Genomic DNA, 13352 nt, shown 5'->3' with positions numbered 1-13352 from the left:
GGGCGCCCAGTAAACCTCGGGTACAGGGCGCCCAGTAAACCTCGGGTACAGGGCGCCCAGTAAACCTCGGGTACAGGGCGCCCAGTAAACCTCGGGTACAGGGCGCCCAGTAAACCTCGGGTATAGCGCGCCCAGTAAACCTCGGGTACAGGGTGCCCAGTAAACCTCGGGTACAGCGCGCCCAGTAAACCTCGGGTACAGGGCGCCCAGTAAACCTCGGGTATAGCGCGCCCAGTAAACCTCGGGTACAGGGCGCCCAGTAAACCTCGGGTACAGGGCGCCCAGTAAACCTCGGGTACAGCGCGCCCAGTAAACCTCGGGTACAGGGCGCCCAGTAAACCTCGGGTACAGGGCGCCCAGTAAACCTCGGGTACAGCGCGCCCAGTAAACCTCGCTTATAGCGCGCCTGCATATTCTATGAATTACTGCCATTCAAAAGGCTTCACAGGTAAATAACATATCGAATAACTGCACGGCTGCGACATGTGACCCGAGTGTTAATTATGGCGCATACTTTACCCTTTACGAGTCCTTTATATAGGACACATGCGGTAATGAGAATGCTGCCACACGACAGCTGCACTGGGAGCACCGGGCACTGCAGCGAGCACTCATGATTATCGGTAGCTACTAGAGGTGCAGGGTCATAATGGGTTAAAGGTCCTTGATGACATCAGACGGTGCATCACGATAAGTTACAGGACCTTTGATGACGTCACGACCATGTGATCTGTACATATGTGCAGGAGGCTCCAGCTGTCTCCAGTCTCCGTGTGTCACGTGTCAGCACCGATGGTCTCTGAGGCTCATGATGTTATTACACTGTTATTACCTGTGATGGGGCCGCGGTCACACAGGCCTCCTCAGCTGCAGCTTGTAGCGACTGAAAGACCTCTGATGATGCCACACGCAAGCGCCTAACGCTTAAGGACCTTCAATGATGCCATAACCATGTGATCAGTCACGTGTGTGGGAGGAGTCAGGCTCCTGCTGGTGCTGCTGGAGGGGAGTGCGCTTAGTCCCCGTGCTGTGCTGGCTGCAGACGGTCAGTGCCGGGTGTCACCCCTGTGCAGGCTGCAGACGGTCAGTGCCGGGTGTCACCCCTGTGCTGGCTGCAGACGGTCGGTGCCGGGTGTCACCCCTGTGCTGGCTGCAGACGGTCGGTGCCGGGTGTCACCCCTGTGCAGGCTGCAGACGGTCAGTGCCGGGTGTCACCCCTGTGCTGGCTGCAGACGGTCAGTGCCGGGTGTCACCCCTGTGCAGGCTGCAGACGGTCAGTGCCGGGTGTCACCCCTGTGCTGGCTGCAGACGGTCAGTGCCGGGTGTCACCCCTGTGTAGGCTGCAGACGGTCAGTGCCGGGTGTCACCCCTGTGCAGGCTGCAGACGGTCAGTGCCGGGTGTCACCCCTGTGCAGGCTGCAGACGGTCAGTGCCGGGTGTCACCCCTGTGCTGGCTGCAGACGGTCAGTGCCGGGTGTCACCCCTGTGCAGGCTGCAGACGGTCAGTGCCGGGTGTCACCCCTGTGCTGGCTGCAGACGGTCAGTGCCGGGTGTCACCCCTGTGTAGGCTGCAGACGGTCAGTGCCGGGTGTCACCCCTGTGCTGGCTGCAGACGGTCAGTGCCGGGTGTCACCCCTGTGTAGGCTGCAGACGGTCAGTGCCGGGTGTCACCCCTGTGCAGGCTGCAGACGGTCAGTGCCGGGTGTCACCCCTGTGCAGGCTGCAGACGGTCAGTGCCGGGTGTCACCCCTGTGCAGGCTGCAGACGGTCAGTGCCGGGTGTCACCCCTGTGCTGGCTGCAGACGGTCAGTGCCGGGTGTCACCCCTGTGCTGGCTGCAGACGGTCAGTGCCGGGTGTCACCCCTGTGTAGGCTGCAGACGGTCAGTGCCGGGTGTCACCCCTGTGCAGGCTGCAGACGGTCAGTGCCGGGTGTCACCCCTGTGCAGGCTGCAGACGGTCAGTGCCGGGTGTCACCCCTGTGCAGGCTGCAGACGGTCAGTGCCGGGTGTCACCCCTGTGCAGGCTGCAGACGGTCAGTGCCGGGTGTCACCCCTGTGCAGGCTGCAGACGGTCAGTGCCGGGTGTCACCCCTGTGCTGGCTGCAGACGGTCAGTGCCGGGTGTCACCCCTGTGCAGGCTGCAGACGGTCAGTGCCGGGTGTCACCCCTGTGCTGGCTGCAGACGGTCAGTGCCGGGTGTCACCCCTGTGCTGGCTGCAGACGGTCAGTGCCGGGTGTCACCCCTGTGCAGGCTGCAGACGGTCAGTGCCGGGTGTCACCCCTGTGCAGGCTGCAGACGGTCAGTGCCGGATGTCACCCCTGTGCAGGCTGCAGACGGTCAGTGCCGGGTGTCACCCCTGTGCAGGCTGCAGACGGTCAGTGCCGGGTGTCACCCCTGTGCAGGCTGCAGACGGTCACTGCCTGGTGTCACCCCTGTGCAGGCTGCAGACGGTCAGTGCCTGGTGTCACCCCTGTGCAGGCTGCAGACGGTCAGTGCCTGGTGTCACCCGTGTGCAGGCTGCAGACGGTCAGTGCCTGGTGTCACCCCTGTGCAGGCTGCAGACGGTCAGTGCCGGGTGTCCTGGAGGATTTACGGCAGCCTGGAGTAAGGTGTACATACAGGGAGGACTAGTGGAGATAATGGCCGCCCTGATTTTATTTGCATCTTTCCTCTGCATCCAATAAACATACATATTAGTTTTCCGCCCGTGGCCGTGAACCACTCAGGCTATGTGCACACTTTGCAGATTCCACTGCGGATTTTTCCGCAGCGGAATTGCAAAATCCGCAGTGAAAACCCATCGCGGTTTTTACTGCGGATTTATCGCGGTTTTTACTGCGTTTTCTTCTGCGGATTTTCAACTGCAGTTTTCTATTGGAGCAGCTGAAAATCCGCAGAAAAGAAGTGACATGCTGCGGAATGTAATCCGCAGCGTTTCCGCGCGGATTTTTCTGCAGCATGTGCACAGCGTTTTTTGTTTCCCATAGGTTTACATTGAAATGTAAACTCATGGGAAACTGCTGCGGATCCGCAGCGGTCAAATCCGCTGCGGATCCGCAGCAAAATCCGCAAAGTGTGAATATAGCCTTAGTGTCCTGGGAAATGGAGGAGAGTCCCGAGTGGGGCACAATGTCATTTTTGGGGTCTTGTTTCGCCGCTATTCACACCGGTAACACTGATTCTCTGGGTCAGTGCGATTACAGAGATATTTTTTTACTTTTACATTTTCCCACAAAATTTGGAAGATTGAAAAAAACAAAATTGATTTTCCGAGATTTTCCTGTAACATCTTTATTTTCCCCTCTATGGAGCTGCGTGAGGTTTGGCATTTTTCGTTGTGAGCGGACGGTTTTATTTATATCTATTTAGGACAAAAGTTTTGAAAAAACAAAACAAAACAGATTTTTCTCTTTACACCATTTACCAGACGGCAATGTAATTGATTTTGTATTTTGATAGAACGGACTGCTAAGAATGTGGAGATACTGTATGTTCTGACCCTGCTCATACCGCTGTGTCGGCGGAGAAATAATGATACATTCCTTGGTCAATAGAGGGTTAACGCTTTAGTTTGATTGTCACTGTCTAAACATGGGGCAGGGAAGGAACTCCCTAGTGTTCACCTGCTAACCTATGCCAGGGTCTGGACTTTGCTATAGGAAATCTTCAGAATCCCGGAATAGTCTTGACTGGCAGCTGTGAGACATCAGGAGGAGGCCAGAATTCATAAAGAGGAAGGTAGGCAGCCAGGAGGAGGCGAGGTTAATGCTGAAATATCCTCATGGGAAGCCAGAGGTCAGGAATTAAAGAATGTATCAGAGCTTGGAGAAATCTGTAGAGGTGCCAACTCAAGGACTAGGCCCTGGTCAGAATCCAGGCAAAGGAAGCAGGACGCCTTGGCAAGATGGCGATCAGGGACAGAGCTGAGGTCACTGCAGCCCAATGCACAAAACCAGGAGGCAGGGACAGAGCTGAGGTCAGTGTACAATGTCAGTGCAGCCCCATGCACAATGTCAGTGCAGCCCCATGCACAATACCATGAGGCAGGGACAGAGCTGAGGTCAGTGTACAATGTCAGTGCAGCCCCATGCACAATACCATGAGGCAGGGACAGAGCTGAGGTCAGTGTACAATGTCAGTGCAGCCCCATGCACGATACCAGGAGGCAGGGACAGAGCTGAGGTCAGTGTACAATGTCAGTGCAGCCCCATGCACAATACCAGGAGGCAGGAACAGAGCTGAGGTCAGTGTACAATGTCAGTGCAGCCTCATGCACAATACCAGGAGGCAGGGACAGAGCTGAGGTCAGTGTACAATGTCAGTGCAGCCCCATGCACAATACCTTGAGGCAGGGACAGAGCTGAGGTCAGTGTACAATGTCAGTGCAGCCCCATGCACAATACCAGGAGGGAGGGACAGAGCTGAGGTCAGTGCACAATGTCACAGTCAGTGCAGCCCCATGCACAAAATCAGGAGGCAGGGACAGAGCTGAGGCGAGTGTACAATGCGGCCTGAACCATGTTTTCCAGGACGTCCCTCCTGACAGCACCAGGAGGTTGTCCTTCTTATCCTTGATAGGGACAGGAACACAGAAGAGGTTAAATAGCCCCTCCCCACCTCCACCCTTCAGTGTTTTTCCTGTCCCTATCAGGGACAGATGCAGAAGAGTTTGGTGCAGCTTACCGTGCCGAAGATTCCAAGACAGCCGGTCAAGCAGGGCTCCCGGGTAGCTTCATCCCACTCCAGAGGGCTCTGAGCAGCGGAGGCTTGCTCCAGCGGCAGACTCCGCAGAAAGCGCTGACACTGAGGGAGGTCCCTCAGCGCAGGTCGAGCTGTGTGCTCCCATCTTCGTCGCACCCTCTCCAGAGGGCTCTGCGCCTGAACCTGTGTACCCGGCACACGCCGGCGGTGATCACACTCCTGGCGCGACGCGTAATCAGCGCCAGCGTCGACTTCCGTTTCCGGTGACGACTTCCGGGGGCGGAGTTCCGGCCCTCGTTGCTTCCGGCGGGGACGCCGAATAAGCACGGCCTCGTGGGATGGTAGTGGGGCCGGGGGGAGGAATTCCTGCCTGCGGTTCAGCGCAACACAAACATCTGACAGCACACTTGTCCTAGGAACATGGAAGGTGCAGGTCGTGCAGACATTCAGTCCTCAGAGCTTGTCCCAGAACATGTAAGTTATACATAATGGGGTTTATTTCACAGCATTAATCACACACGAGCTATAGGGCGTTCTTATATCTCTATTGCAGGATAAGGAAGCGCTCAAATGTGCAACGGCAGTTCCTAAACGCAAGACGAATAGATGTCCACTATGTTCTAACAGACGTCCAGAAGGACATTCTAAGAAATTGTGTGACGGCTATATGTCGGGACTACTTAAAAAGGAGCAGTCCTCCTTTCTAGATAGTATTAAAACTATGATTAGAGAGGAGGTACAGTCCACGGTATCAGCTCTGATGCTGGTTGAATCCCCCCATCCTAAAAGGCCCAGGTGGGAGCAGGACCCTAGCTCAGAAGAGGGTGAGCTTTCAACTTACTCTATATCCGATTCTGTGGAAGGTGAATGTTCTTCAGCCATCCTCCCAGAAGAAAGAAAGAGATATCTGTTCTCTTCTGAAAACACGGACATACTCCTAGAAACACCATGAAGGTGGAAGAGACCACAGAACCACATACGGTCCAAGATGAGATGTTTGGCGGGCTCAGAGCTCGCAGAAATGGTGTTTCCGGTGAATCACCATATAACAGAAATGATCCTGGAAGAATGGGAGGATGTCGGAAAGAAGCTAGTAGTCCCAAGAGATTTTAGATACCGACTCCCTTTTGATCCAGACAAGACCAAAGTATGGGAATCTGTACCTAAAGTGGATATACCAGTGGCCAAGGTCTCAAAAAAGACCGCCATATCATTTGAAGATTCCTCTGGTCTCAAAGACCCTATGGACAAAAGATCAGAAGATCTCAAAAAGGCCTGGGAAGCATTATCAGCTATCATAAAGACTAATATCGCGGCGACCTCAGTCGCCAGGTCAATGTCTCTGTGGGTAGAAAAATTAGAAACACAAATTAACAATCAAACTCCCAGAGAGGAAATCCTAAAATCTTTACCGTTATTAAAGATGGCGACTGACTTTATGGCCGATGCTTCGGCGGAATCAGTTCGGTTCGCAGCAAGGAACAAAGCTTTATCTAACGCTGCAAGAAGAGCTCTATGGCTCAGGTCATGGTCTGGCGATACACAGTCAAAGAACAAGCTGTGTTCAATACCCTTCTCTGGCCTTCATGTTTTTGGTCCAGTATTGGACAAACTGCTTGAAAAAGCAGCAGACAAGAAGAAAGGCTTTCCTGAGGAAAATCCGAAAAATCCACCGTCCTTTCGTAGGACTCGTTCCCATCCCAGACAGGACTATAGAGGGAAAGGAAAAGGCGGAAGATGGAGCTACCCAAAAGGGGGTAGAGGTACCTTTCAGGATCAGAAGCCAAGAACCAACAGACAATGACGCCAGCTTAGTGTGTGGAAGACTCCAGTACTTCTTACAGGGCTGACAGAAGATCACTCAAAATTCTTGGATCTTAAGTACAATAGAACGGGGGTACAGAATAGAATTCAGCCAGTTACCCCCCAGAAGATTTTGTCTGACTCAGACTCAGTCCTCGATAGTTCACCAGAGACTTCTAAAAGATATTCAGGAACTTATCCAAATAAGAGCCATCATTCCGGTACCCCACTCTCAGAGGTTCAATGGACACTATTCAAGCCTATTCTCCATAAAGAAGCCAAGTGGAGAATACCGTACCATCATAAATCTAAAACCACTAAATCTGTCGGTAACTTACAAACAGTTCAAGATGGAGTCCCTCAAATCCGTAATACCTCTAATCCAGGAAGGATCAGTAATGAGCACTTTAGACCTAAAAAGTGCTTACTACCAGGTTCCCATCTACGCCTCACACCAACAATATCTCAGATTTGCTATAAAAGGCGGGGATCACATTCTACACTTTCAGTTCACGTGCCTGCCGTTCGGCCTTTCGTCTGCTCCCAGAATCTTCACCAAATTTATGGCAGATGTGATGGCCTTTTTGAGAGAAAAAGAGATCCTGATCGTCCCTTATCTGGACGACATCCTGCTTATAGCAGACTCCTCTCAACAGATGGAGAAGAACTTAACCATGACAATGTCTGTTCTAAAAAGCCTAGGATGGCTAATAAATCTAAAAAAAATCAAACTTCCAACCCGAGACAAGGAAGTTATTTCTTGGAGTGATCCTAGACTCAGCTCAGGAACATACGTACCTCCTGCTACACAAGCAAGAATCATTCAAAAGAGAGATTCAAATATTGCAAAAGCAAAAACAGACCTCCATAAGGAAGGCCATGCGGGTGCTGGGGTTAATGACATCATGCATTTCCAGCGTTCAATGGAGTCAGTATCACTCAAGACCCCTGCAGCAGGAAGTTCTTTCACTTTGGGACGGCAGGAACACAACCCTGGACAACAAAGTGCGTCTGTCCAGAGACGCAAAAAGATCGCTGTCATGGTGGACCATACCAAAAAAACGAGAAAGGAAGACCTTGGAGAACATCTCCATATGTGAACATCACCACGGATGCAAGTCTCAAAGGCTGGGGAGCCCACATGGAGGAAGAATACTCTCAAGGAACTTGGGCCGTGTCAATACGAAGCAGGTCTTCAAATTACAGAAAGCTCAGAGCTGTCTGGGAAGCCTTTAAGACATATCAGGAAAAGTTAAAGGACCAACACATCTGTATTTTCTCAGACAATTCAACAACAGTAGCCTTCCTACTTCACCAAGGAGGTCCAAAACATCATCATTTATAGGACCTGTCAGATACAATATTCTCCTTGGCAGAGTTCACAGTCAAATCAGTAACAGCAGTTCACCTAAAAGGCACCGAAAACCAGGGAGCTGACTTTCTAAGCAGACAAAAGTTATGACCCACAGAATGGTCCTTAAATCAGGAAATCTTCCACTTAACCCAACGCTGGGGTTTCCCGGAGGTGCATCTATTCGCCTCAAAGAAAAATACAAAAACAGAAAGGTTCTTTTCTCTAAATCAAAGGGACAGGCCTTCAGGAATAGACGCCCTGGCTCAGAAGTGGGATATGAATCTGGCGTATGCTTTTCCTCCATTGGCTGTAATACCGAGAGTATTGAGGAAGATCCAGGAGAGCCAGACATCAGTAATACTAATAGTTCCATACTGGCCCAAAAGGAGCTGGTTTCCTCTACTGAAATGGATGTCCTTGGAAGAGCCAATCCATCTACCAGCAAGACCGGATCTTTTATCTCAAGGTCCTCTACTTCATCAAAACCCGGATCTGCTACAGTTAACAGCATGGATCCTGACAAAGAGATCCTAAAGTCAAAAGGCCTCTCGGAACCAGTCATTGCCACTATCCAGAGCAGTAGGAAGCCTGTGACTTCTGCAATATACGGGAAGATATGGAAGAAGTTCTGTTCAGAGTACAACTCCTGTGTCAGTCCCTCAGGGCCCAGATATCCCTAAAATTCTAGATTTTCTCCAGTCAGGGTTTGATAAAGGACTAAGACCTAGTACGTTAAAGGTACAAATTTCAGCCCTTAGTTCCTTCTGTGACTTTCAGTTAGCTACCTATCCATGGATAGTAAGATTTGTTAAGGCCATCCAAAGACTTAGGCCTACAATACGCAGTACAATACCTCCTTGGGATCTAAACCTGGTTTTGAATGAACTTTGTAAAGAACCATATGAACAACTAGATCAAGCAGACTTAAAAGCCGTAACATCTAAGGCCCTCTTCCTAGTAGCAAGAACATCAGCGAGATGTATCGGCGAGATTCAATCCTTATCCATTAAAGATCCATACCTGAAAATTCAAGATGATTGTATCATCCTTAAACTAGATCCCGGGTTTCTCCCTAAGGTTGTTTCTGACTTCCGTAGAAGTCAAGAGATTGTTCTACCCACATTTTGCCAAAATTATAGTAATGAGAAGGAGTGTTCTCTTCACGCCTTAGATGTCAAAAAGACAATTCTACACTACCTAGAGATGACAAACAATTGGAGAGTGGACTCTAACCTATTCATCCATATGGCCGGAAGAAGGCATCCAAAGCTACTCTAGCTAGATGGATTAAGTCAACTATCAGGGCAGCCTATATCTTGGCAGGGAAACCCCACCAGAAAGTCTCAAAGCGCACTCGTTGAGAGCAGTCTCAGCCTCATGGGCAGAAAGCGTTGCGGCTTCTACGGACCAAATATGCAGAGCTGCAACTTGGTCTAGATCAAATAACTTCTGTAGGCATTATAAATTAGATGTTACAGCAAACCAACAAACTACATTTGGGAGGAAAGTCATCCAAGCTGTAATCCCGCCCTAAAAAAAAAAAGAGTTATTTGGTATTTCTCCTGGAGGTGCTGTCAGGAGGGACGTCCTGGAAAGTAGGAATTAGTCCTACCAGTAATAGTGTTTCCAGGAGTCCATTATGACAGCACCCCTTATACACCCTCACTTGAGTTCCTATCTGATATGTGATGTAAACATGTGTAGAAAGGAATTCCAATAAAATAGAGTTGCATCCATCCTGGTGTGGTACTTGGGAAAATCACTGAGGGGTGGAGGTGGGGAGGGGCTATTTAACCTCTTCTGTGTTCCTGTCCCTATCAAGGATAAGAAGGACAACCTCCTGGTGGTGCTGTCATGATGGACTCCTGGAAACAATATTACTGGTAGGACTAATTCCCACTTTCTGATTGTTAAAACACAAAAATTTAACTTGAGTTGGTACGCATGCAGAACTTAAACGCAGGTTCACATTGACCATAAAACATATAAAACCTACAAGAGAAAAAAATGGGCAAAAACCTTGCTGTAACTAAGTAAATAAAAAGCAAAAAGTGCATTTAAATAACAGAGTTTTCTGAATGTTGTTTAGCAGGGTTATTACCACATGTATTTCTCATTGAATAAATTGGGCTATTACATTTAGGTTATAAATAGCAGATGGTATTCCAATTTAATCAATGGGGATTAGCTACTGGAATACCGTATATACTCGAGTATAAGCCGAGAATTTCAGCCCATTTTTTTAGGCTGAAATTGCCCCTCTCGGCTTATACTCCAGTCATTCCCAGGGGTCATCAGGGGAGGGGGAGCGGCAGCTGTCTAATAATACCTGCTCCTGGCGTGGTGCCTGCACGTCCCTGGTTCTCCCGACGCTGACAGCTTCTTCCAGCGTTGAGCGGTCACATGGTACCGCTCATTACAGTAATGAATATGGACCCGACCACTTCCATAGGGGTGGAGCCGCATATTCATTACTGTAATGAGCAGTACCATGTGACTGCTCAACACAGGAAGAAGCTGCCGGCGCCCGGAGAACCAGGGATGTGCAGGGACCGCGCCGGGAGCAGGTGAGTATGACGGGGGGCAGTGCGCGATATTCACCTGTCCCGCGTTCCACCGTCGGCGCCGCTCCGACTTCCGCGTCCTCTGCAGTGACGCTCAGGTCAGAGGGCGCGATGACGCCATTAGTCTGCGCGCCGCCCTCTGCCTGAACAGTCAGTGCAGAGGACGCGGTAGACAGCGGCGCCGACGGTGGAACGTGGACAGGTGAATATAGCAAGTGCCGGGGGCCTGAGCGACAAGAGGTGAGTATGTGATTTTTTTTCTTTTTTATGCAACCGCATATGAGGCATAATAGTCTATGGAGCATCTTATGGGGCCATAATCAGCATTTGTGCAGCATTATATGGGGTAAATATTTCTATGGAGCATCTTATGGGGCCATGTGCAGCATTATATGGGGCAAATATCTCTTTGGAGCATCTTATGGGGCCATAATCAGCATTTGTGGAGCATTATACGAGGCAAATGTGTCTATCGAGCATCTTATGGGGCCATAATCAGCATTTGTGCAGCATTATATGGGGGAAATATCTCTATGGAGCATCTTATGGGGCCATAATCAGCATTTGTGCAGCATTATATGGGGCAAATGTCTGTATGGACCATCTAATGGGGCCCATCATGAACTGTATGGAACATTATATGGGGCTCCTGATTCAATATGGATATTCAAAAACACTTAACCTACTGATGTCTCAATTAATTTTACTTTTATTGATATCTATTTTTACTTTTGACATTTACCGGTAGCTGCTGCATTTTCCACCCTAGGCTTATACTCGAGTCATTAAGTTTTCTCAGTTTTTTGTGGCAAAATTAGGTGTCTCGGCTTATACTCGGGTCGGCTTATACTCGAGTATATACGGTAAGTTTTAACGCTAATAAACTTTATTTACACAATTAAAATTACATAAAGTGCACGTGCAAAAGACAAATATCATTAATACCGCACCTTGACTCTTTGGTAGTCACCTAAGAGCCCATAAATTAATAGTTTATTAGTTTTACTCCACTTATTCCAGTAACTAATCTACATTTAGGTTATGCAGACAAAAAACGTTTTTGACCACATAAATTTCCATAATCTGTGATCACTATATTCGCAAATTGCAACATGTCGCCTATGTTCGTTACTGTAATGAGTCTTCGCAGTGTTTGTATCTATCTAGTCAATAATGTTTTTTTTGTCCTGTCCAATTGTATTGGTTTGTGGTACTATTTAATGTTGACACATGCCAAGTTACTGCAGCTATGACTAAAGCCCCCCATACACAATAGATAGCCGTCAGCGAAATCATCTTTCGGCCAACAATTACCTTCCCTGCTTTGAGGAGCACGCCTGTCTTTTTTTAGAGCTTCTGCCAAACTATTTATACATCTATAATACTGATCTGTAATATAGACGTATAATGAAACAATGTGTCAGTATTCCCATGCTGTTAGGCTATGTGCACACGATGCAGATTTGCTGCGGATCCGCAGCGGATTTTTCTGCCCAGAAACGCTGCAGATCCGCACTGTAATGTACAGTATAATGTTATTCTATGGGGAAGACGGTGCAGAAAAATCAGTGCGGAATTGCTGCGGATTTTAAAGAAGTGCATGTCACCTCTTTTGTGCGGATCTGCAGCGGTTCTGCACCCCTCCATGTTAAAATTCCGCAGTGGCCCAAAACCGCTGAAATTCCGCACAAAATCCGCATAAATTCCGCATAAAAAATGCACAAAATCCGCATAAAAACCGCGGCAAATCCGCAGCTGCGGATTCTGCCAGGAGATGCTGATTTTGTGCAGAAAATTCTGCACCTCTTTTCCTACGTGTGCACCTCTTTTCCTACGTGTACGTGTGTCCTTCTGCCCCTGCTGCTTATTTGCCAACCGGACAACTAACCAAAACTAACATGGACTCACAGCCTAACAGGAACTGATTCACCTGCCCTTCACCTCCCTGCCCACATTTCACCTTTCTAGTCCTGACAATGCATACCCACCTATTGGATACCTTAACAGCGCCAAAATTGTTCTTCTCTTTAGAAGAGGATCCTACCAGTTCTCCAAAATTTGTAAAATATCATAGAAACAGTAGAAGCAGGTTGCCAATCCCCATCCTGCTCCTACAGTAAAACGGTGAAATAACTGGGTCCTTCTCACCCAGCGTGTTATAGTTTTGTAGCCCATTCCAGCTTTGTGCAGGTCTATGATCTTGTCCCTGATATCCTTAGCAAGCTCTTTAGTGTTGCCCATGTTGTAGAGGTTACATCTGACTGATTAATTGAGTCTGTGGACAGGAGTCTTTTATAACGGTGACTACCGTATGTAAGACAACTGTCTTTAATGCAGGTAACGAGTTGATTAGGAGCGTCTAACTGGTTTGTAGGAGCCAGCACTCTTAGGTTGTAGGGGATCAAATACTTATTTCTCACTGCAAAAATGCTAATAAATTTATATAATTTATACAATATGATTTTCTGGATTTTATTTTTGATATTCTCTCTCTCACTGTTAAAATTAACCTACTCTTAAAATTACAGACTGTTCATGTCTTTGTCAGTGGGCAAACTTACAAAATCAGCAAGGGATCAAATACTTATTTCCTCCACTGTATTTAAGAGGTACAGTGCAGAAGACTATTTTATGTTAGCAGCTCAGCGTGGGGAAATATTATATTCAGTGGACACATGTTGCATTACTAAAATGAAGATAGTCCATGCCATTTTATTTGATCAGACAGTACAATAATCAAATAAGAGTTTAAGAATAACATTGATCGTCTTCTTTCCGTTACAGTGCTGAGTTCCATGGAAATGATACGCTTGCACAACGGTCCAGTCACTGGGCACAAATCATGCAGAACAGCGTTACTGGCTTTTTTTCTTAAATTGATTAGTGTTATCGGGAGAACACTGTGTGGAGCTATTATATTTAGAAAACT

At 48.5% G+C, this 13352-nt stretch overlaps 1 protein-coding gene across 3 annotated transcripts in view; it reads right to left on the bottom strand.

The window, feature by feature from the left end:
* Window positions 1-13352, bottom strand: part of POMGNT2 (protein O-linked mannose N-acetylglucosaminyltransferase 2 (beta 1,4-)) — a 48462-nt gene that overhangs the window by 11846 nt on the left and 23264 nt on the right. The window contains exon 1 of one of the 3 annotated variants that reach the window (XM_069730045.1): window positions 833-943. The exons of the other annotated variants lie outside the window; for them this stretch is intronic. The gene's annotated coding sequence lies outside the window, so the exon portion shown is untranslated. Of the gene's footprint in view, window positions 1-832; window positions 944-13352 lie in introns of those variants that run through there. 3 annotated transcript variants of the gene reach the window in all.

The sequence above is a fragment of the Ranitomeya imitator genome, chromosome 6, assembly GCF_032444005.1.
Source record: "Ranitomeya imitator isolate aRanImi1 chromosome 6, aRanImi1.pri, whole genome shotgun sequence".
Classification (NCBI taxonomy): domain Eukaryota; kingdom Metazoa; phylum Chordata; class Amphibia; order Anura; family Dendrobatidae; genus Ranitomeya; species Ranitomeya imitator.
Note: the sequence above shows the minus strand (reverse complement) of the source record. Positions and strands in the feature narration are given on the sequence as shown.